At 39.1% G+C, this 24,051-nt stretch overlaps 1 long non-coding RNA gene across 2 annotated transcripts in view; it reads right to left on the bottom strand.

Moving 5' to 3' along the window:
* The window catches only part of LOC138925130 (uncharacterized), a 258,015-nt gene extending 236,379 nt beyond the window's left edge, over positions 1-21,636 (bottom strand). Inside the window, exon 1 of one of the 2 annotated variants that reach the window (XR_011440919.1) lies at positions 21,360-21,636. This is a non-coding gene — a long non-coding RNA (uncharacterized lncRNA). The remainder of the gene's footprint in view (positions 1-21,359) is intronic. The other variant, XR_011440920.1, reaches the window with a different exon arrangement.
* Between the last annotated feature and the right edge of the window lie 2,415 nt (positions 21,637-24,051).

The raw sequence follows: 24,051 nt of genomic DNA on the forward strand, positions 1-24,051 counted from the left end.
TCTAATTCATGATTCCAGAAAATACGAGAAGAAATTAACTCAGCGCAATTCATAACTGCTGCTAAGAAGGGATGTATTAAGTCAAGGCCCTTTCCAAAATGATATTCCTCCTAAAAAGTGGCATATTTCTCCTAAATCGAATATGGCAGCAAAATTAAAGGCAGAAGTTAAGCTGTGTATTTCTGAATATGGAGTAAAACTGTTCTATACCCAGAGCTCACCCTATACAGTCAGTGGCTCCTAACATCTCATAATATCGGGGAAATATTTGATAACGGTCCTGACAATCACTGAGGAGGATGCAGGGAAAAGGGTACACTTAGGCACATATGGTGGGAACTGCCCCCTATTCAGGGCTTCTGGAAATTGATATGCTCCCAGATTGACAAAATTGCAGGGTGTGATCTCGCTCTGGAATCCAGGGAGTTTCCTCTGGGAGAGCCTGGCTCTAGGACATGTGTCAAGACACTCGCAGAGGAGAGGCTGAATGGGCGAGAATGATACAAGTTGTCTCATGGTCACAGAAAGGGAGACATTCTTCATCTTTCAACGGGTTGAGGGCAATCTGCACACAGAAACATTAGCACTCATGTCAGTGTAAATGGTCACCGAGAGAATTGGCATCCCCGGGACAAGAGTCTGAGTCAGTAAAACTGTTAGAAACCATGTCTTCACTCCCACTGATGGCTCGAAGCTGTACACTGACATGTTAAAAGAGAATTTTCAGAATAGTATTGAGGGGATGTGGATTGAAATAAACTAAAGCATGCTTATAAAGGACTATATTTTTTCAATGTTCACTATCATTCTCAAAAGGAAATTCTGAAAGTAAAAATAGTACTATTCAAGATTCCTCAAGGAAAATTTCAACCGTTTCTACAACAAAATGGCAGTTGTTATTTTGGCAACCAAGCAGTGTTAAATTTAAAAGAAAGTTATGCATGTTTTTGTATGTGTTTATATATGATTCTTGTATTACACGTGGAACAAGGGCTGCTACAAGACATTCCAAAGAAATCCAAATTTTTTATTGTCGCTGAAATTCTGTGGGAATGACAGTACTTCCACGGCCATCTCATTCCCAGCAGAAAGGGGTAATGGACCAACTAACAGAGCCAGAAAAATGAAATGTCAAAAGGAGCAAATACACAAAAATGTAACTAAAGGGAAGTACTATCCAAACCTGAGACATATAGAAATTACTGTCAATGAAGCAAACATTGCAGTTATGCTTTACTATATTTGACAATATAACAAAAGCTGGACTTTCATTTTTTGCTTCATTTCCCACTACCTCAATCACAATAGAGTCTTATAACATTTTAACTATAAATATATATGTACATGAGTATATAACATATACGTGTGTATATGCATGTATACACATAAATATATACATACATATATTTTTAAAATATAGAATCTCACTGTTTTGATTTACAAAATATTAAAATTCATTTTCTCGGAATGGTTGGAACATAAGCTACTCTGATTAAGTGCGTGCTATATTCGGCTTAACTGAGATTTATGATATATAATGTGTGATGTATCAAATTTCAAAGACTGTGAATATGATAAATAAACACAAAACATTCATATGCTAAATATCTTTAATCTTTTCTTTTTGGATGATTTAGAATATGCTTGCATGCCATCCAGTAAATATGTTATTATAATAATTAATATTTTAAATTAGAGTATCATTAATAACATTAAGTCAGAATGCAATTTTGAGTTTAAAATACTAATTAACAAAATGAAAATATTTCCTTATTTGATGCATGGTTGTGTAATTCATGTTTTTATTTGAAATTGGCCTATATTCACATTTTGGCTGTCCAGGAGGTGATCACCTGACCTCAGATTGTTCAGATTCCAGTCCTTAATATTTTAATTTTTCTTTCTGCCTTTGACTATTTATTGCTTCATCACAACTTGATTACAGAAGGGTCAGGACAATTCTAAAAAGGGAAACAAAACAGAAAACACTATTTACAATATATAATGTGTTTTGGGTCTACTATATTCTCCATTTTGCGGACAAGAAAACTTGGTTCTGAGGGTTTTAAATGACTTGTCCAGAGGCACAAAGCTAGCAAGTAGTAGACTCCTAAAACATCAAGACTGACTGAAAAGACGATTATTTTGTCCTGTAAAATGGGTCAATAAACAATTTTTTTTTTCCTGAAGAAGATTCACCCTGAGCTAACATCCTTGCCAGTCTTCCTCTGTTTTGTATATGGGTTGCTGCCACAGCATGGTTGCCAATGAGTGGTGTAGGTCTGCACCCAGGAACTGAGCCCAGGCCACAGAAGTGGAGTGTGTCAAACTTAACCACTAGACCACGGGGCAGGCCCTGCCAACAAACAATTTTATACTAATTTGGAAGCTTAAAGTCAGAAAATTTACTGCTGGGTTTAAATAAAATGGAATTCTCTAAGCAGTAATGAAATGTTTCTGGAACAGGGACATTTCCAGAGACTTTGCATTCCCAGCAGGAACAGACAAGGGCCCAACCAACAAAGCGCAGATTCAATGACCACAAAGGTGGCTGAGTGAGGCAGGATTTGAACTTAGGCTCTCTGGCACCAGAGTTCGCACTTGGAAGCACTGTTCTATGATGCTCTACCACTAGTCAGTTTCACCAATTACTAGAAACAGTGCTGAAGTGGTTGGTAAAAAATTCTTTACCCTATTGATTAAAATTATATTTGTGAACTTTCCTTGCACTAAAAAAATTCCCATTCCTTTCATACCACAGACTATTGCCAATCAGCTATAATTTTATCCAAGCAGATGAGGCAAATTAGTTATATAACATGAACAACCTCCTAATCCCGTCAAATGAAGTATTGATACATGTGACACTTCTATAAATAGAAATATCCTATATAATTTGTTCAGGAATGAAGATTTTTTAAAAAATAAAGACATACAGTTTTGAGGTAGTGATTTCGACTGGCTCAATATTAGCTAATGGATAAGAATGAGTTCAAATTATATTAATTGGCTGAATGTAAATAGTAATTGTAAAGGTCATAAAAGTGGTTTATTCTCTTAATTAGATAAACATTTTCCTAAAAATATTAATTATATTATGAATTTTCCCTACAAGCTTGTTTAAGATAATTCATATACAGGGAGCCCAAGCTTACTGTATTATGAATTATTTTAAGTTCCACGCAATAAGAATTCAAATTAGCATTTTCTTTTAGGTAACAACATAAATATGCATATAATACAGATTGAGAAAGATTTACAATTCTTTAGCTCTTCAAAGAAAGAAACTCAATCAAACATAGTATAATGATGCCCCTGGATAATTATAATGAAGTAATAACTGACCTTAGCCGTGTACTAAACTGTGACATCTCGAATTCAGTTGCCAATATAAACTACAATTACCGAATCACTTGGTGGTTTAGAAAATCAAACCACATTCTTTCCAGCTATTCTTCCGGCTTGGCATTACCTTCTAAATTTCAGGCTTACCCAGGTCTGCTACGGTGTAGCAACTGCCTACATTTATTGACAAGCAAACATTTTCTGATCTGTTGCCACATAGAAAGGATCACCCAAACTGAGAGGCCAGATTAAAAATTGAAATCCTGTCAAATGTCCAATTCTCAGCATGACTTATTATTTCGTATTGTCATTTTCTGTACCCACAGAGTTAAGTCTTGTTAATTTTAGCACATTTAAAATAATCCTAAATCATGGGTTTAAAACTAATGGGGCTGAACAGACATTTATTTATCCTGCGAAGCAGGCCAATAAACAATTTTATGTTTCCAAATGCTAATTTGGAAGTTTGAGAGTCAAAGAATGTATTGCTAATTTTAAGTAAAATGGATTACTTCAAGTAGGCAGAAAAACAAACATACACATGCTGAAAAAATATTCTTGCGTGATGCCTCTGATGCCCACTTTGATGACAAGATGTAACAGAAAACAGAGAGCTTCAGCTCTTCAGTCGCCAGTTAAGATGCAAAGTCTTGGGGAGGGTGAGAAAAAGGCATAGACCTGTTTGCTTTGCCCTAGTTCTTTAGGTCTGAAACAAAATCCACATCTAAAAACATTAATTACAGTTAATGGCGCAAGGGTTTGTCATGATTCACCTAACACAGTGAACTCGCTTGCTGATTACACTTGAATCTTTTTCCTTTTCTTTTCTAGTGTTCATTTCAGTCATTGGCATGTTCAAGTTAAAACAATAAAAAGGGAAAGTGATTCCCTTAAATGGTGTTCTCAGAAAGTTGAGAATTTACCAAGTTGGGCACATCTTCAGTCTTCATAAGGAAAGCTTTAATTTACAATCACTGTGAAACCCCATGATACACTGAAATAGTACATTGTCAAAAGTACCAAACTATTGGGAAAAAGATGTTAATGTGATGATATTTCTAATTTTAGTTTATCCCTACATCACAATCCTATAACACCTTTCCTCCAAGGAGATCAGGATGCTTTATATTTAGAAAAAGACGGAAATGCAAATCAAAGCGAAATTTCCCCCAGAATTATGTTGAAAAAATTAAGAGTCATAGAAAAAGAGATAAAGGGCATTAGAAAAAAAATAGAAGCATGAGCAATAGGAATCCATACAGGTCCTGGCAAGTTGTCTGACTTAAGCGTTATGTTTTTGCTGCTATCTTGTCTAAATTTAACAGCAAAGATAGAGAACAGATGCTGTCCAAGGTAGACCTCTGTTTGGTCCCATCTAGATGTCTCCATGTAGCACCATAATTTGACCATTTACATAATTCCCCATCATCAGTAAGGCTAAGTTCATAATTTTTCTTGGAGAATTATAAAATATCCAGGCTTTTTTAATGCGTTTTATTTTGCACATGTGATTTTTGTGCCTGATGACAGTGGGAGGGAAGGTCACTTAGAGAGAAATTTGCAGCTATTCCAGACATCTTTAGGATATCTTTATTCAGCTATTTCTCAGGATTTATGAGCTTTACATCAGTTCTTTCCTTCTATTTCGGTATGGTAAATGTTTTGTGATGTCAAAAGCTGCCAATGAAAAACTTCCAATAATTCAGAAACAAACATAAATTTGATTTGCGCTTATCTAATGGTATCTATATAGAGGCATGGAATCTGAATTAAGATGGCTTATGTTCAAATCATGCTACATTAACATCTACTAATTGCTGCCTGAAGTACCTTGGGCAAGTTATTTAACCTCTTTGTGCCCCAGTTTCCTCCACTGTTCAAATGGGCATGAAACATTTCCTCACAGGTTCTTGGGAAGATTATTATGTGGCATGTAGAAATAGCTCAGTGCATTTATCTATTAAATGCATTGGAGACATTTTTTGTTCATCTACTAACAACAGTGAAGAAATTTGATTCATTGCTCTTTGAAAACACTCTATGCCCTGCCTCCAGGGGCTAGCAGCTCATAGTCTGAGAACCATGACTCTACTCTAGGACACTCCTTAGGGAGTTTTGGGATAAATCCTGACACAAGTAAGAGTTTATACGGGCGTTTTGAGAGATAATAAAAGGAGATAAGCCGTTATGTTGGATAGATCTTGCTTACTGCAGAGTTGCTTTGTTTAACATAGACCTACATAGGCTAGTGCACAAATACAGTAAAGAAATATATAAAAAGAGTAACAGTGCTCATTTCTATCTTCTACTCAGCAACTTTTTGCCGTCCTCTGAAGTAAGGCATAGATTCATCTGACTGTCACAAAAAAAAACAACCGAGCTTGTGTTATGCTTCTTCAGAGGACTGCAAAAAAAAATGCTAAGGAGAAACTACATACATTAAAATGGTGAGAATTATATCAGTTTGGTTCCTTAGGATAACTAGAAAATGTGGATCAAATTTCTTAAAAGAGCTGGACAACACTGCCATGAATGCCCCCTAGAAGCAGGGCTGAGAGCGCTGGACAGTCTAACTCAGTCTAGGGGCCCTGGGAGCCGAGAAGGCACTAGTATTTGGGGCCTGGTCCTAGATTCTACACCAAGCTACCACAAAGCTGATCTCAGGCAGGACAAAAATATCAACAGAGCCTCCAACTCATACCCAACGCAGTAAATCTTCTATTTTGGATTCTTACTGTAAGTAATAAGCAAAATCATGAGACATGAAGATTTATCTTTCCATTTCTTAACTATGCTGATTCCAAGAAGTAGACTTGAGCTAATTCACAGAATATACTCCACCGGAAGGTATCAAATTTGTTCAAACAGGTGAAGAACACTTATGAACATTCAAGTATCCACTTACCTTCCACAAATCTCTAGAGAACTGCAAGGTTTATGGGTAACAACAATTCTTAAGCAGTATTTCTAAACATACACCATACACCTTCTGTTGGAAAATATAAATAACTTAACTTATCTTAGTTAGCTTTACTATCTGGTCAAATGCTGTGATTTAAAACCTGGGCAACTCTGCTTCCTAGTTCAAATTTTTCTCATTCTATTCATTTGTACCCTCGTATCAAAGATTTTCCCAAGATTAAATGAACGTCCAAATCCTCTGAGGGGTGCTACCAGTCTGGCTGCCCCCCCAGGTGCGGAGTCAGCACTTGGAGACCCAGCACTTCTCTTCATTGATTGATAAGCGACACCTCTTTCCTTGGTTTGTAGGCAGAGACATAGGAACAGACAGTCCAGCTACAACATGGAGCTTTACACACACAACTGAAATTAGACTTCTTTTTTGAAGTAGGAAAGCAATCTAACAAAAAATATAAACCTATAAAAATACTCTACATATACAACAGTTTCACAAACACAGGAACAACTGAGTTTTTCTACCCTTGATTCTAGCAGCTTGCACTCAGTCATTCATTCATTCACATAGTCAGTCGACAAACTTGACTGTTTATCCGGCACTGGGCTCTGTGGATGCTGTAAGAGCTCCAATGGGGGACTTCTTAAAAAGACCAATAAAACATACTGTGTGTTAAACAAAGTGCTTGGAGTGCAGATGTCTGAACAATTAACTTCATCTGGGGAAACCCCTGAAAGCTTCCTAAAAGAAATGATATTTGCGCTAAGTCTTAAGAGATTAACATAAGTTAGCCAGACAAGGGTACAGCACCACAGAGACAACGAGTTAGCAAAGTCCTTGTTGTGTCTGTAGTGTGGGGGCTGGACACTGGCAGGAAAGGGTGGTGAATAGCCTAAGTGGTTGGAGCAAGACCAGAAAGGCAAATGGAGGCTGATTTTGCATATCCTATATGTAAAACTACATTATTTAGATAATATGCTACAGATATCTTGAAACCATGGAAGATTTTAAAATTTGGGAATGGCAAGCTTACCTTCGATGTTTTAAAGGCAATAATTCTGAGTGTTTTGTGGAGAAGGGATTGGAGTGGAGGGTGAGGCTCTGGAGACCGGATCCAACATTAAATGAGATCCAGAAGGAAAAGCTTAGAGCCCCCACACAAGACAATGGCAGAGAAAGTTTGGTCACATATGGAATATTTTAAAGATAATAATTCATATGACTATTGATTACCATTATAAAGAGATTTACCACTTTGTAGAAATTAAAGATGTGGGTATAAATAGTTAATTGAGTTTATCTATTTTTTATTTCAACTTTACTGTCTCATTTTGAAAGGCAATTTATTCTTACTTTCTCTATAACATTACCTTTCATTTATTTCCAAACACACAGCAATTAGATTTCTGTGTACAGCGTTATATTTTAACTATTTCAGGAATTGTCTAATCCCGTGGGTGCTTTATAGGCCGTTTCCATACTTTACTGTGGCATTTGATATGGTTGACAATTTCCTCTTCAAAAGGAAACCTGTCTTCCTTTGGCTTCCACGTCATTCTTCTTTCAAGGTTATTGTTCTACTTCTCCAACCACCTTTTCTCAAGGCTGCATGTTGCCTTCTCCTCATTATCTCCCTCCTTAAATGCTGGTTTTCCCATGGTTCTGTGTTTCTGCCTGGCCCCTTCCCAATCGGCCACGCCATCTCATCCATTTCTGGGTTATTAATCACCACCTATCTGCTGGTGACTCAAATTAAACATTTATCATCAAGCGTTTTTTAAGAACCTACCTTGTGCCAGGCCCTACACAGTATGTTGGGATTTTGTCATAAATAAATCTAGTCCCTTTTCTCAAGGAGTAAGTTGCCATTCACTTGAAAGAGAAGTGAGAGAACCTCAACACGGCAGGATGTTATGGGAAGACAGAGGAAAATTATAAACATGTTTCGTGAGGGGTAGAGGATGAGTAGAAGGTAGTTAGGGAAAGGGATACATTTCTGGCAGAGGAGATATGGAAAAAGTGGAACCTCTCTATGCCTTCAATTTCATCTTCTATCAGGATTCAGGATAGAGAGTGCCAAGTGATGAGGTTGTAAAGAAGGCAGGGTTCAGATGAAGCAGGGCCTTGTGTGACTTGTTAAAAAGCGTAGATTTTATTTTATAGGTCATGGGGAACGTCGAAGTACCAATCATTCCAGCAGGTATGATTAGAAGGGCACAAGGCTAGAGTCAGGGATGGTTAGGATGCTGCTCCTTGGTGGTTAACATGAAAGACAATAAAAACCTGATTTAACAGTTCAGTGGTAGTGCGATGGAGAGAAAGGGGAAGTTTCAAGAAGCATATAGGAGATAAAGTCCACACTATTTAACAGTTGATTTTATGAGACATGAGGGAAAGAGACTCACCTATGGAGTCTGCTCCATCTCCTTAATAGTCCTCGATAGCCATCAATAGAGGAATGAAAGTTTGTTTATAGATCATTGAGAAGGGAAGCAAGAAAGATAATGAGTCAAGTTTTGGACATGACCCATTTTAGAAGCTGGCAAGACATTCATATAGACAAAATCCAGCAGTTCAGTCATTTGAACCTAGAAATTCTAGAAAGTCTGATGTGGACACAGAATTTACTATGTGATCTAAGTGCTCTGTGTATATTAGCTCAACTTGTCCTTCCCTACTATCTTATGAGATAAGTACCATTATTATTGTAATTTTACAATAACTTGCCAAAAACCTCATAGATTGTAAGTACTGGCACCAAGATTTGAACTCCTAGTTCGAGCATTCACATTCTTTACTAGTCTGCCATACTGGTCCACACGTATTTGTAGTAAATGAGTCTGTGAGAGGTGATGACTTCAGCTGTGTGAAGTGATAAAACCAGCAGGTCAAGGGCAGAGCCCTGGAAACAGTCCAGTATATTTTTGAGTGGAGGTAGAAAGGAGGAGTCTGGGAAGAAGATAGAGATAGACTAGAAGGGCCAAAGACTCCAGGAACCTGGAGACTGCAGTGTCATGGAAGGGAGTATGTGGTTTCCAAAGGAAGCATCAGCACTGATGCCCAAACTGTGTCTCTAGGTGATTCTGTATCATCAGCTCCAAATACACAATTAACGTCCCTCAGGACCTCTCCACTTTGATGTTTCTCAGGCATCTCAAACTCAACCTCCTCTAGGTATCGCGCCATTACATCCTGTACTCCAGATCAGGGTTTCCTAACGCCTGCACTATTGACATTTTGGGCTAGATAATTGTTTTTGTTGTGTGCAACTGTCCTGTGTATTGTAGGATGTTTAGCAACAGCCCAGGCCTCTGCCCAGTATAGGTTCATAGAACACTTCCCCCAAGTTGTGACAACCCCAAATGTCATCAGATATTGTCAATTATCCCCTGGGGGTAAATAACCCCCAGTTAAGAACCTCTGCTCCAGACCCATCCAGATAACTTGTGGTTCTCTGAAAAATATGGTTTTGCACATGGTGTTCTCTGGAGTGGTCTTCTCCCCACTTTCCTGCCAAGATGCTTCCTGCTCATCCATGAGTACCCAGATTGAGTGTCATCCTGCCTGTGAAACTCTCATTTGTGCCACTACAGTACCTTGTATATACTGCTTTTATTTCACATTTTATTGTAGTCATTTCTGTGAAATTGTTTTCCACAAATGGACTCTTGCATGTTCTTCCAGACCTGGCACATAGAAGTTGTTCAATAAAATTTGTTTAAATAGATGAATGAAAGGAACTATTTCTTTGTTTTTTGACAGATAGAATATTAACATTTTCTATTAAAGTTTTACTACTAGAGGTTCTCTTTTGGAAGCCAAGAAAGTATTTCTGGCTGATTCTTTCTTGTGTTATTTATTTTTAGTCTGTACTTTATTTTTCTGTGTCAATTTATTTCTGATTGAGCCAATATCAATAACTATCCTTATTACAGTCATGCATGGCTTCATGACAGAGATATGTTCTGAGAAATGCATCGTTAACGATTCCGTCGTTGTGTAAATATCACAGAGTGTACTTACTCAAACCTAATTGGTATAGCCTACTACACACCTAGGTTATATGGTACCAATCTTATGGAATCACCAATGTATATGCAGTCTGTCATTGACCGAAACATCGTTATGTGGTGCACGACTGTATTCTAATGTCTTATTCAACTTATTAGCAATCACTAATTATATTAATAATGATTTATTATAATAATCACAATTATATTAAATTTAGTAATATAAACTTAGTATTTTTCATTTCCAGTATTGTATTCTTCATTTCTGATTGGTTCTTTTTTATATTTTCCAATTCTTTGTTGACGATCTCACTGTGTTCATCCAGTCTTCTCCCAATATCTGTGAGCATCCTTATGAGCTTTGTTTGAACTCTTTGTCAGGTAAGTTGCTTATTTCTGTTTCATTTGGTTCTTTTTCTGGGGTTTTGTCCTTTTCCCTTGTTTGGAATATATTCCTTTGTCTCCTCATTATGCCTCAGTGCTTATATCTATGTATTAGGTGACTTGGCTATGTCTCCTGATCTTGGAGAAGTGGCCTTCTGTAATAGATGCCTTTTGAGGCCCAGTAGTGTGCTTCCCTCTGGCCATCAGTCCAAATGATCCAGGGGTGACCCCTTTGTGGGCTACTTGTGTCCTTCTGCTGTGGAAGGGTTGCTCTTAATGCAGGTACCCAGGAAGACTAGTCTCTCCTTCCCTGAACAGCTGTTTGTAAATCCACTTTGGGGAGCCTCAGCACCGTTGGCTACAATGTCTACAAGCATACTCCTATTGGAGTTTTCCTCTTAATTGGGTTGTTACCCAGTGTAACTGGTTGCTAGGCTCAGGGGCGTACAGTTGCTATAGGCCTGAGGCCTACAAGGCTGTTGTCAGTTTTCTTAGGAGTGCAGCTGAGTGGGGCTGGCCCTAGGCATGGGAGCACCCAATTGTTTCAGGCTTTGGAAGGTGGACCTGAACCTTTTTATGGCTATTTGTGAAGCACAGGCTTTGTGCTGCTGATAGACCCCTCCCCCCACAGGTCAACACACACCGTCAACACAATCCTGGTCCGTCCACACTTCCCAACCCCTTGGAGCATACCCCAACGTCCCAATGCGGTTCTCCACCAATCTCCACCAGTGCCCCCCACGGTTCACCTGGTCCTCACACAGTCCCTACCCCACAGAGGCAGACACACTAGCCTGCCTGTAGAGGATCAAGGCACCCAGGCAATGCAGGTGGACAAGTAGCCTGAGGGCTTGCTGTTGGGTGGGGCCAGTCCCTAGGGCAGACTTCCTGCCTTGGCAGAACTGGATTAAATCTGCACTCTAGTGGGTGTGGCAGACCCCTGGGCTAACAGGTCAGGGGAAAAACTTCAATGGCGTCTGCCAGGGTCTGTGTCAGCACGCCTGTACTAGGTCACAGCAATGGCCACCACCAATGTCTCAGTCTCTGGAGAGGTCTCTCCTCTCACTGAGATGCACTCAGAGCCTACCAGGGGAGTCTCTTTTCACCAAAGGACTGTCAGCCTTCTTTCCGGTGATTTTCAGTTTCTCTCTGAGACAGGTGAGTTTGTGCTTGGGCCCTTTAAGACCCAGGTTTTTTCACCTTTCATCCAATAGCTTTCCTGGGGATACTCCCCCACTGCAGCTAATAGCCAGCAAAGCCAGATAGTAAGCCCCTCATCTCAGTTGTGCTAAGTCTGAAGGATGCTTATAGTGGTAATGTGCCCCTGCTGAGATCCCCACATCTCCAGGGAAAGGCTGTGTACTGTAGGGTGGCTCCCGCCTGGCCGGCTAAGAAACTCCACTGTTGGTGAAGGTAGCTTTTGTTCTCTCCAGAAGGAGTCTCTGCCTCTTTCGCCTCAGTCAGGACTGTCCTTTGTTGTGGGGGCTCTCTTTGTCCATTTTTCAGTTTTCTATCCAGGGTAATTTTTCCAAAAATAGTTGTAACCTGGTTGTGTTCATGGGAGAAGGTGAGTTCAGAGTCTGCCTATGCTGCCATTTGATGAGCTCTCCCTAAACTTAATATTTTAATTGCTTTCAAAATTATCAATTATTTTAACGGGATATTTTATTTTTAATTTACTATTTTAGAGGATGCGTATAGAAAACATGTGCAGGATTTTCATGTGATAGTTTCAGTGCTCTTAGCAATATAATAATGTTTTCCATCTACATATCATCGTTTATCAGGGGAGCACAAAACCATTTCAGTTGGCAAATCCCTACATATCTTAGTTAAGAAGGTAAATTTGGTCATTTGCATTTTGTATTTAAATAAATAAAATGCAATATTTTTTCCTAGAAAATTCTTGACACTTCTGAGACTAACATGAGGAGCACCTATCACCAGACTTGCTCCCATGATGCAAAGCTGTTTGAAGTGTTAGTGGGAATAACTAGCGTTGGTGGACTGGATTTCAAGCTTATGAGAACACGTGGAGAAGGACTACACGTGGAACTTGTTCTCAGAGAATTTCATCAGCTCTGAAATTCATACTGAGCTCATGTAAGACTTCCTTCCTCTAATGGTCTCAATGCTTTCTTTACGTCTGTAATCATTATACGATTTCATTAGGATTTGTGGTAAAACTTAGAAAACCTCAAATGCTCTTAAAAGAAAGTTACTAGTGTGTGTGTTTCTTTAAACAAACACATGAAAGGGTTTCTTATTAATAAACTAGCGCTACTTCTTCATAATCCCTTTTACAGTTTTAAATCTGGGAGTGTAATTCACCACTAGGGGATTACTATAGTAGCATTGAGTTTTAAGTCCTAAATTACAAAATTCTCAATAAATAAATTTCAATCTACTGCCAATTACAGGAATACAGCAGCAAATAGTACTTGGCAGGCACTGCATGATATGCAGATTGAGGCCAAATCTTTGGTTCAACTTCACTTGTAGACTGGGGAATGAAGGTACCCATTAAATTAGCAAAATTTTTAAAGATAAAGAACGTTCAGATTGTGGGGACAATAAACCATTGGAATCCTTTCTAGGACAGTAAGTTCATTATTGTGAAATTAAGAAAAGAATATAATCTAATTTAGTCTTTTAGGTTCCTGGACCCAGTTCCAACATGTATGTTGTGGGGCCCCAGGGGGCACTTCCCACACAATACCAAGAAATTCTCAGACACCAGCAGGGAGTCTGAGAATTCAACTCAATTCTGACACTATCTACCCAGAGATAGCATCAGACTCCACAGGATGAGGGCTCAGTCCCGTAAGATTGCCCCCACTCTCCCCACTTCAGACGTCAGTCACAAGCCTGGGCTGTTACCTGTGCTTCTGACCAATTGGCTACAAACTGGAGTTTCCAACAACCTCCTCCAACTCAGAATGCCAATCACAGGTCCAGGTTGTTACCTGTGCTTCTGGCTGAATGGCCAGGTTCCACCGACCCCCTCATCGGGTCTGATTAATTTGCTAGAGCGGCTCACAGAACTCAAAGAAACATTTTATTTACTAAATCATCTATTTATTATAAAAGGATATAATTCAGGAACAGTCAGATAGAAGAGATGAATAGAGCAAGGTGTGGAGAAAGGACACAGAGCTTCCATACTCTCTCCAGGCCACTACTCCCCTTCAATCTCCACATGTTCACCAAGCTAGAAGCTCTTCGAAGCTTATCCTTTTGGGTTTTTATGGAAATTCCAGTACATGGCATGATTGATTGAATCACTGACCTTTGGTGATTGATTCAACCTCCAGCCCCTCTCTCCTCAGAGATCCTTCCAAAAGCCATTGACATTAACCTTATTAACATAACAAAAGATGTCTTTATAGCTCTTAGCATATTAAATTCCAAGGATTTTAGAAGCTCTGTGCCAGGAATGGGTTGAAGGCCAAATATATATTTCTTATTATAAATCATAATATCACACCCAGCAATCTGACTAGTAACTTGTGATAGAAAGATGAGAAATCATTCTCACAGAAACAAATCACCAGTATATACGGATCTACAGACAATGATGTTTAGCACAGCATTTTATCTTATAATAGCAAAAGTTGGAAACAATCTGGATGGTCATCCATGGGGAATAATTGAATAAATTATGGCTTTTATACCATATACCATATATATATATACCATGTACACATATATATATACCAAATTATAATATTATGCAGTTATTAAAAGAATAAAAGAATAAGTTAGGTATGTGTACTAATCTGGAATGTGTTCAAGTTTTATTACTAAGAGAAAAAAGTGAAATTGCCAACCAATGTGTACATGTGATTTATTCTCTAAAAAAAGAAAAAAGAAAAAATCTCACACATACACATATTTGTATACACATATGTATGTGTGTGTATACACATATGCATATATGTATAAATATTTACATACATTTGTATGAGCACAGTGATGTGTGTGGGAGGAATCATAATTATTTCCACTTTTATTGAGAGTAAGAAAAGTAGCCTTAAAGGGGAAAATGGCTAAGGGGAGGCTAAGAAGCTATGTATACACACACACACACACACGCACACACACACACACAGATATAGTTTGACCTGTTATAATAAGTGGACATTACTTTTAGAATTTGAGAAATTCTGTTTAATAAATATAAAGTATTTTTTTTTTAAAGTAGAAGCAACATCAAAAACTACCTTCATCTCTGAGATTAACTAACACACACATATATATATAAAAAGGACTAGGGGCCAGCCTGGTGGAATAGTAGTTAAGTTCACATGCTTCACAGCAGCAGCCTGGGGTTCACAGGTTCGCATCCCAGGCCTGTACCTACACAGCGTTTATCAAGCCATGCTGTGGCGGCATCCCACATACAAAACAGGAAGATTAGCACAGATGTTAGCTCAGCAACAATCTTCCTCACACACACAAAAAAGGATTAAAATTGTGTGTGAAAGAAATTTAGAAGTAGCAGGAAAACAATAAAAATTCAACCAGGGGATATCAGGAACCTCAGAGGTGAGGCAGGATAAATTCTGTCTGAGCTTTTGCAATAGCATATCAGGACAATCTAAAAGAGAATCAAGAGACTGAATACTTAACCTGGCTCAGGTTGTTCTTTTCAAATGTTCTTTGATCAAATTTCATATTCCATTAAGCAAATACAATTTGAAAAACTAAACTGAAGTTAAATCACAGAAGTCAGACTTTGGGCTGAAAACCTATCAGCTTACAGGTGCTCACCACACAGCAATTGAGCTATCTGAGCATATGGAGGACTGCAGAGTATGAGTCTTGATCCTCTTAGTTAAGGAGCTGGTTATTTAGATAGGATTCACAAAGGAAATAATTCTTAAGTGACACAGGACAGTAAGTATTCAAGTGCCAAATGTTGTCTTATAGACTTTTAACGTAATGTCAGAATGTAGAAAGCCAATGGAAATGGTTCCAGAAAGTAACCTGGAGGAAGGAGACGAGAGGTAGTATAGATAGGATGTGGGAGCCAACAGGGCATCATAGACAAAAGAAATGGGATGAGTGACTGCAACAACAGGAAGTGAAAGGAGGCTGGAGGAGTAAGTAGGGTGAAGTCTGAAAAAAGAGGAAGACCAATACCAAGGAATAGAGAGAAATGTGTTTGGAGGAGAGAAACAGGTGGGCTAAAAGAAAATAATGGGCCTGGAATGCCTGGTGCAAAAGATCTGGGAGCCTCTAAGATTTTTTGAGGAGAAGAGCAACACGCTGTGGAAGGAGGAGTTGTCTGGCTATGTGCACAGTGGAAGAGAGGATGAGGAAGATGTAAGATGTGCCGATGAAGCATTCCTGGAAGAGAAAGTAAAGGCTCAGCCTAGGCATGTGCTGTCTCATAGTGATATTATAACAACCACATTGTAAGCCCCTTGGGATTCCCCATTCCTTTGCATTCCTGCAGCCTAGAATTGTACTATACGTAGAGGTGGATACAATAAATGCATGCTGATGAGGAAAACAAAAGGAAACGTGGGAAATGAGAGGCATTTTTAAGGAATAATTGAATGGAACCTCACTAATGGATATAAGGAATGACAGAAAAGCTCTAATCATAACTCCACAATTTCAAGCTGCGATGATGAAATAATAATAGCAGTGTCCTTGAATAAGACAAAGAGGACGTAGAAAGAAAATAGTTTTGAGAAAAATCCATTTAATTTTTATTTTATAAGGCCATTTTTTCTATGCAGCAATGATCTATTGAAACACCACAGCCTCTTCTTTGGACTTTAAAAACTAAGGGAAGATGTAGCTCTTTGAATAAAAGCAGAAGAGCCACCAGCTGCACACACACTTCCGAAATATTGATTCATCAATTCAACAAACGTGAATTGAGAATGACTGTGAACCAGAGACTATCTAGGTGCTTGGGACAGAAAGAGAAACAAGACGACATATTTACCCTCAGGGTGCTCACTGTCCCAAGCATGAGACACATCATTTTGTAGAGTGACTTTCCTTTTGCAAGTGTTCTGAAAAGTGCTATGAGTTTCAATGGTGACGTCAGGAAACTGCTGGCATTGGAGGGAAGTGGAGAAAACATCTCAGAGATGTTATTTGAGCCTGATATCAAAGACACAGAATAAATAGACAACTGGGGAAGAAAAAGGAGAAAAAGAGCAGTTACAGATGTGCAGTGCTCCCACGGTATCACCTGCCAGCCGTGTTTTCTAAAAAGAGCCACTTCCCCATGTCTACCTAACCCAAGGTAGACTAAAGAATTCTCCAGGCATTTGAACTTGGAACTTTTTTAGTTGTCTGGAGCGAAGCATAGAAAATTTGGGGGTTACACTAAGTCATGTCCTGCCATTTAAACAGAACCACAGAAGCATCCAGCACACAGTAAGGGAAAATACTAAATAGATGTGCCCAGAAGACAGAAATGTGAGGTGAAGAAAATGATCCTCAGTGTGTTTAAGCGCCGAACTGAATGTATTCCTGAGGCCAAAGCTCATTCTTACCCTTAGCTTCCACTAGCCACTCCCTTTTACTTATAATTTGCTTCTTTTCTTTTCTTTTCTTCTTCTTCCCTTTTTTGTTTCATTTTAACTCAAATTTTGTTACATGTAAGGAAAGTCAAACTATGTAAATGGCTAATATATTCAGGCAATTCTATTAAGCGAGCTTGGGTAAATTACTCCACGGAATTCTCAATATTCCTAAGTGGAAGTTATTATCCCCACTTTACAGTTGAAGAAATTAAGGATCAGATTCATGCAGGGCTCTTAGCAACTCATAAGCGGTAGACGTGGAATTCTGGCCCAGCTCTTGTTCCAAGGCTATTTTTTCCTCACTGTATTATACCACATTCCAAAAAGAGAAGCACATGCGCAAAAGCTCCCAGAGGCAAGAAAGGGCCGTGCATGTCTGAGGCCCTGTACCCCTTCCATGTAGCTGGGGAAGGAGCTCACAGGAGAAAGCTTTAGAAAAAGAAGCTTGAGAGTAGGTTAGGGTGAGCTCATGAAGGACCTGTTATCCTAGGGAATTTGAACCTGATTTAGTTACAATGGAGAATATTAGCTCTCTTTTCCTGTTAAGCTCTTTTAAAGCCAAAGGAGAGACGGTATCAGATTTTGTTTAAGAAACGCAATAAGGGGAGTATTAAGGATAGATTAGAGAAGAAAAAGACTGTTGAGAAACTCCTGCGATAACCTATGGGAGAGATGGTAAGGGCCTGATCTAAGGTGGTGATGGCAGGAGAGAGAAGGTAAATCTCAGACATATTTCAAATACAATGTCCAGGACAGAGGACCACTTGACAGATGGAAGAGATGGAAGAATTGAGGCTGATTCCATGGTTGGACACCTGATGTAAGGGATAACAGGGCAACTTTGAGATCAAGAAGGTGGCAAAATTGGTAAATCTTGGAGCTCTTGATCATATTTTAAAAATGGACTCTTTGTGCTGCTCTCTGAATTATGCTGGCATTAGATTCTGTCTCATTGGGTTTAAGCTCTCTCCCTAAGCTTCAACAAAAGATAAATACAGGACATGTTATTTTCAACATTTCCCACTTATCAAATTTATTGAGCTATGGGTAGATACTATTTTAAGTCTAAATCTAATATTGATCACTAACATTTACCTTTCTTCTTGGCTGATTGCTTTGGATCTGGGTTCTTCGGAATAATGAAAGAGTTCTGTTTGGGAAACAAAAGCTGTTTAGAACTGAAATGGGGGGTGAAGAAATCCTCTCCTTTTTGAATCCTGATGTATTATTCCCCAAGGCAGTCTCCTGAATGAATCTTTTTCCTTTGTTGTATAAGAGCCTTCAAAAGCAGTGAAGAACATTCATTTTTCTACTTGATTTTGTTACTTTGCCAGGAATAGCACAGGGGTCCCTTTAGCGAGTGAGACTAAGGGCACTAAAATGGTTGGAAATCACTGAAAACAGTAGCAGGTTTATTTGAGCAAAATCGGCAGGGTGGTGTAATATACATTTTTAAAAATGCATTTTCATTAAAATTAAAAATGAGCTTCCAAACAAACTCTGGAAAGGGCTCCAAATACAGCCTTACAAACCCAAAATGAAATCAATAAAAAGAAACCAGCCAAGCAGCAAGTTGAGAAAACACCAATTAGAGATTTTAACAAACAGAGAAGCTCACTGTGGGGTACAGTTTTTAAATCAGACAAGAGAAATTTGGGCTTTTTTCTCCACCTCAGCACTGCTCTACTGTGCTCTGCCTGGAACTGAAATTGCTGGGATTCAGAATGCACCCCAGGAGGAAACCACAAACAAGTGGGCGCTCTCGGCATTATATCCGAGCAGATGAAAGCAAATATTATTCCGATAGCTTTTCATTTTGCCCTCCAAGGAGCTTTGCATTATTATCCATGACTAGGGATTTTAATAGTCAAACCACCACAAATTTGTCAAACACTCAATTTCCGCCTGGTTTCAGAGTGCAGCTTCCACTCACGGAGGTTAACTCAGGTCTCTGTAGCCAATGAATTTTTTGAAGCAAATCACACTCTGATAGCCTGTCTGAGCCAGCGTGCGTCCACAGACGGCAGGTAGGTGAGGTTCATCTTCAGCCCCACCTCCCACCGCAGCTGTCAGGCCTGGCCAGGAACTCTTGGATGCGGTCCTGTGCCTGGCAGCGCCCACTCTTCTGCCTTTCCCTGGCTGGCTCTCCTTGGAGTTTAATTGCCCATCTCCTGTTAAAACTGCCCTACATCGTTCTTAGACCCCCTGGAATAAGCTTTGTGCTTCTTCCCAGGTGAGGCAGTACAGCTTGTCGGGGAAAATCACCCGTCAGTGCTCAGGAGTCCAGCGTTTTTGTTTCATCAATTCCACTTAACAAAGAGGCACTCACACAATTTGAGGATAATAAAGCAATTTTTATGTGTAGATTATTTCATTTATTTGATTATTTCTACTTGATATATATTTATATATGTGTATATATGTACATGCATATATGTGCATATATGTACAGGTATATGTATGTGTAAACGTGTGTGCATGTGTACGTGTGAATATGTATACATATGCATACACACACATATACGTACATATACACACACTTCTTTTTTCTCCAACCCTAAGGCTATTTTGTCTGAGGATGTAGTTTTAGGTTCCTATACAATAAATACCTATTTATTAAAGGAACATCTGCCACTTTAATTATGTTTCCTTTTAGCCATGAGTTTTAAGTCAAAGCTCATAATTCTTGGTGATATGGTGGGTGATAGAGTTGTTTATATTACACAAGGCCCACCAGTATAAGAATGAAACTTCTGAAATATATTCAGAATCCCACCATTTTCACTGCCTCCACTGGGACCACCCTCACTACCAAGCCACCATCTTTTCTCTCCTAATCATTTTTCTTGCTTCTACACTTGTCTCTCTGTTCTCAACACAGCACATGGAATTATCTTTTTAAAATGTAGCTTGCATCACATTATTCAGACATTCCAGTGGTTCCTCATTTCCCTCAGGTTAAAAAGAAGTCTTTGAATTGCCCACTGGACTCTAAACGATCTTGTCCTCCTCATCTCTTTGTCCTACCATCCAGCTACTCTCCCTTAGCTCACTCACTGCATCACCACTGAGCTCCTTTTGACACTCTTCCCCCTAAAGCCTTCCCTCTGCCTGGAATGTTCTTTCCTTAGACATAAGCTTGGTTAACTTCGTCACCTTCAGTCTTTGCTTAGTAAGGCTTATTTTGACCATCCTACTTCATATTGAACTTGCCCCCCAACCAACATCAGCCCCTCTCCTGGTTTTCCCAATTATCCAATTTTACTTTTTTTCGATAACACTTCCTACTTTGCATACAATCTAATTTAGTTATTTCTTATTTCTGTTTTTATAGTCTGTCTCCCTTTCCAAAAGGTAAGTTCTCTGAGGGTGAGGATCTTTGTGTAACTTTGCTCATCACTCCCTAAATAGGAGCTTGTGCATAGTAGATGATCAATAAATATTTATGGAAAGAATGAACACTGTCCAATTACATTCAAAATTGTGGATTGTATTTTCCATTTTTAATAAGTGATGCAAATGCATATATGCAGATACTCATATCATTTTAATTATGAGCTTCCTATTTGAGCATGTGAGGAAATGGATGATTTTATTTTTTGGTGGAATATGGTTAAGAAAATGTTAGGATGTTTAAAAAGAGGTGTCGATTGGTTGCACGCTTAGGTTTGGTGAACAACATTGAACGAGCACCTGCCTTCTTTGGAATATTTGAGGTATAAAGTTGAACAAGTCATGTCTCAGAAATATTAGTGTTGGGTGGAGAAGACTTAGATGGAAACAAAAGAACACAAAATAGATTGATAAGTGAAATACTAGAATCATCCTAGGGGAGCAGCAGTGACAAGCAAGAGAGTGACTCAAGAAAAACATAGACACTGCTGAGGTTAGAACATGATCCAGGTACCTTCAAAGTGACTCTTTAGAGCAGGAAACATATATGAGGGCTTGGGATTCTGTCTATTTTATCCTGTAGAGAAGACCTGAATGCCGGGGCTCCTCCACGACTCTGTTCTCTGAGTGTTCTGGCTTCATTTAAGCCAGGCTATGGACTAAAGCACATGAACAGCTCGGGCTAACACACATGTCAGGATAGAGGACCACAGGGGATGGGGCAGAGGAAGAAAAACAAGAGGAAAACAACTCTCTTACCTTTGTAGGGAGGTCCTATGATGTCGTATTGAGACTCCACAGTGTAGACACCAGCACCAACTAGAATGCCATGACCTTCCTCTAATCTAGAAGTAAAACACAGAGTGAGGCCCCATCTCCAGATTCAGGAGTTAGGGAGAAAATGCTCATTCTTGCTTGAGGATTAGAGGGCTCTAGCTCCCTGCTCACAGGGTGGAGAAAACCAGAACAATAGAGTCCATCATCTACACATCAATGTGACCAAAAGATAAGCATAAATTGTGTCTATTTATTTACAGGTCAAGTTTTCTGCTTGAGTTAAGTTTCTATGGAAATTCTTACTCCATGCTGTTATGAAGAGAAAACTCTGTTTCAACAGGCTTTGGATTCCGGTCCAGGCTCCAGCCTGTCTCCGAATCCAAACAGAATCCTAAAATCTGTTCCTGCTTCTCCCAGAACTTGCTGTATTTTCTTTGCCTCCTGCCACCACACAGTTGGATGGACACCAAGTATAGAAAATTTCAGGCTCAAAAGAACATTTTAAGAAAGTTATGAGCCAGATTCAATTATTTGTATAATAAGAATCATCTCTCAAATAATATTATTGTAATACATCTTTGAGCACCACTTAAAACAACTACAAGTTTAAGCTCCAGAGGCAGATGGACGTGGGTTGGAATGCCAATTTTGCCACTTATTAGCTATTTTACTTTGTGCCTTGGTTTTCCCATCTGTAAAATGGGGGTAATAATTGAACTGACATCATAGAGCTATCGAAAGAACTACTGAGAAAATGTATATACAGTGTTGAGCACAGTGCCTGACTCCTAAGCAATGTTCAACAGATCAGTTAGAATTGTTGTCATAGTGACTATAATTTTCATTATCAACCCTTAGTATAGATGTTTGTGAGTCGTCCAACCCTAAACTGGCATCTGAGTACCTTTTTAATTTTTCACGCTCAAAATGAATCCAGTTGTTACCACTTTCTCTGTTGCATGGGTATCCTCTATCCCTGGAGGGGAGAGCAGTAGATAAAAGTAACAATGACAATTATTTTAGCAAAATTTTCCTTAACAAAATGGTAAAAGTGAAATGTTTGTTAATACATTTCAGACTCATGGTAAGAATGCTATCAGCAGAAGTTGATTAAAAAGCAAAGTTTTGCTAATTTTAAAAAGTAAATCCTTGAAGATTCTTTATGCTATGGTATAGTATAGGCAGTACATAGATTTAGGAATAACAGTTTTATTTACTAATTCCAGAATCCATTCACTTTGTACACACTGCACCCCATTCCTTTCCCCCTCATTAATAGATTTAGAACTGACAGTGCTTTCACTTCTGAGTATAAAGAATAATTTTCCTCTGAACATAGAGACAACTATGAAATCAAAGTTTAAAATATAGCCCTCTTCTCACAGCGCTTCAGATTTCCATTAAACCTCCTCCCACCCTCTCAAATTAAAGTTTGAAAAGCAGAGCTCAGAAATAACCTGACAGGCACTAGTGCCTCGTTCATTTCCAGCAAGGAAGCACCAATTTGATTCCTACCATAACAGTTTTTGCTGTTGCCAGTGCATCAAATTTTTTTAACACAGCTTCTCAAGTGATAGAAATCATCCCGTCACTTTGTTTCATAAAATTGACACCCTGGGGAAATGCAAAATAGAGGAAGAACCTGAGTGAGGCTGCTCCTCCAACCCCTGCTAGGTATTCCTGAAATTCTCTTTTCCTCTTCAACTAATGTCATCAAGTCCCAGTTGCTTGTTGTTCTTTTCTCCTTGTTCTGCTCCGTGTGCTACAGCATGGCCTCGGCTTCCCTCAGCACAGGAGTTGGTGTTTTTAAAAGTGTTACTCATAGATCGGGCTTCTACTGCTGGCTGATTGGAATGCAGTGACAAAGAAAAAAAAAGGGAACTTGTTGAAATTATTTCACACACAGAGCAATAAACATATGGAATAAATTACTACAGAAGATGATTCAAAGAGTTTAAGAAACACCTGGATTTGTTTCCGGAGGCAGTGGATGAGGGAGTAGAGTGAGAAGCAGGCGGTGAAATGAAGCATGCTCCCAAAGTCAAGTGTGAAGGCTCCAACCTCTTATTGAAACCGCACCTCTTGCATTTATCAGGAGCACCAGCTACACACAAGTCTATTTTAAGGGAAAAGTTTCTCAAATAACCTGGGAACAAGTCAGACTGGATCACAGGTGCTCCTTTCCTAATGGGATTGGCCTCTGGCTTTGAGAAAAGTGAATGATGGAAGGTTCTTCTCAATCCAGAAGAGGGGAAGATATCTGAAAAGGCAAGGACTCAAATTTAGCAGTTGATTTGATCTCTGAGCCAGGCCTAACGTGTTAGCCACATCTCTGAGCTCCTTACATCGCCTGCCCTCCCCACTCCCCAGACACCTGGTGACCCTTCAGAAACTGCCATGCTCCTCCCAGTCTGTGTGTTTGTTGCTGTTTCTTTTCCTAACTCTTACCCTCATTCTTCAGTCCAGAAGTCACCCTTTCTGTGATGTCTCAGTTTATTGTCACATCTCCCTCTGTGTTCCCATACCACGTGCAAAATGTCTTTATGCATGTATTTTATTAATATTTTTCTCCTCCACATTTCACAAAGTGCCTGGCTCTTTGGAGATGTTTAGTATTTTTAAAATTTATCTTGCCTCACTTTGTTCCAGAGAGGATTTAAAGTGCTTGATAAAA

This window comes from Equus caballus, chromosome 1 (assembly GCF_041296265.1).
Source record: "Equus caballus isolate H_3958 breed thoroughbred chromosome 1, TB-T2T, whole genome shotgun sequence".
Lineage (NCBI taxonomy): Eukaryota > Metazoa > Chordata > Mammalia > Perissodactyla > Equidae > Equus > Equus caballus.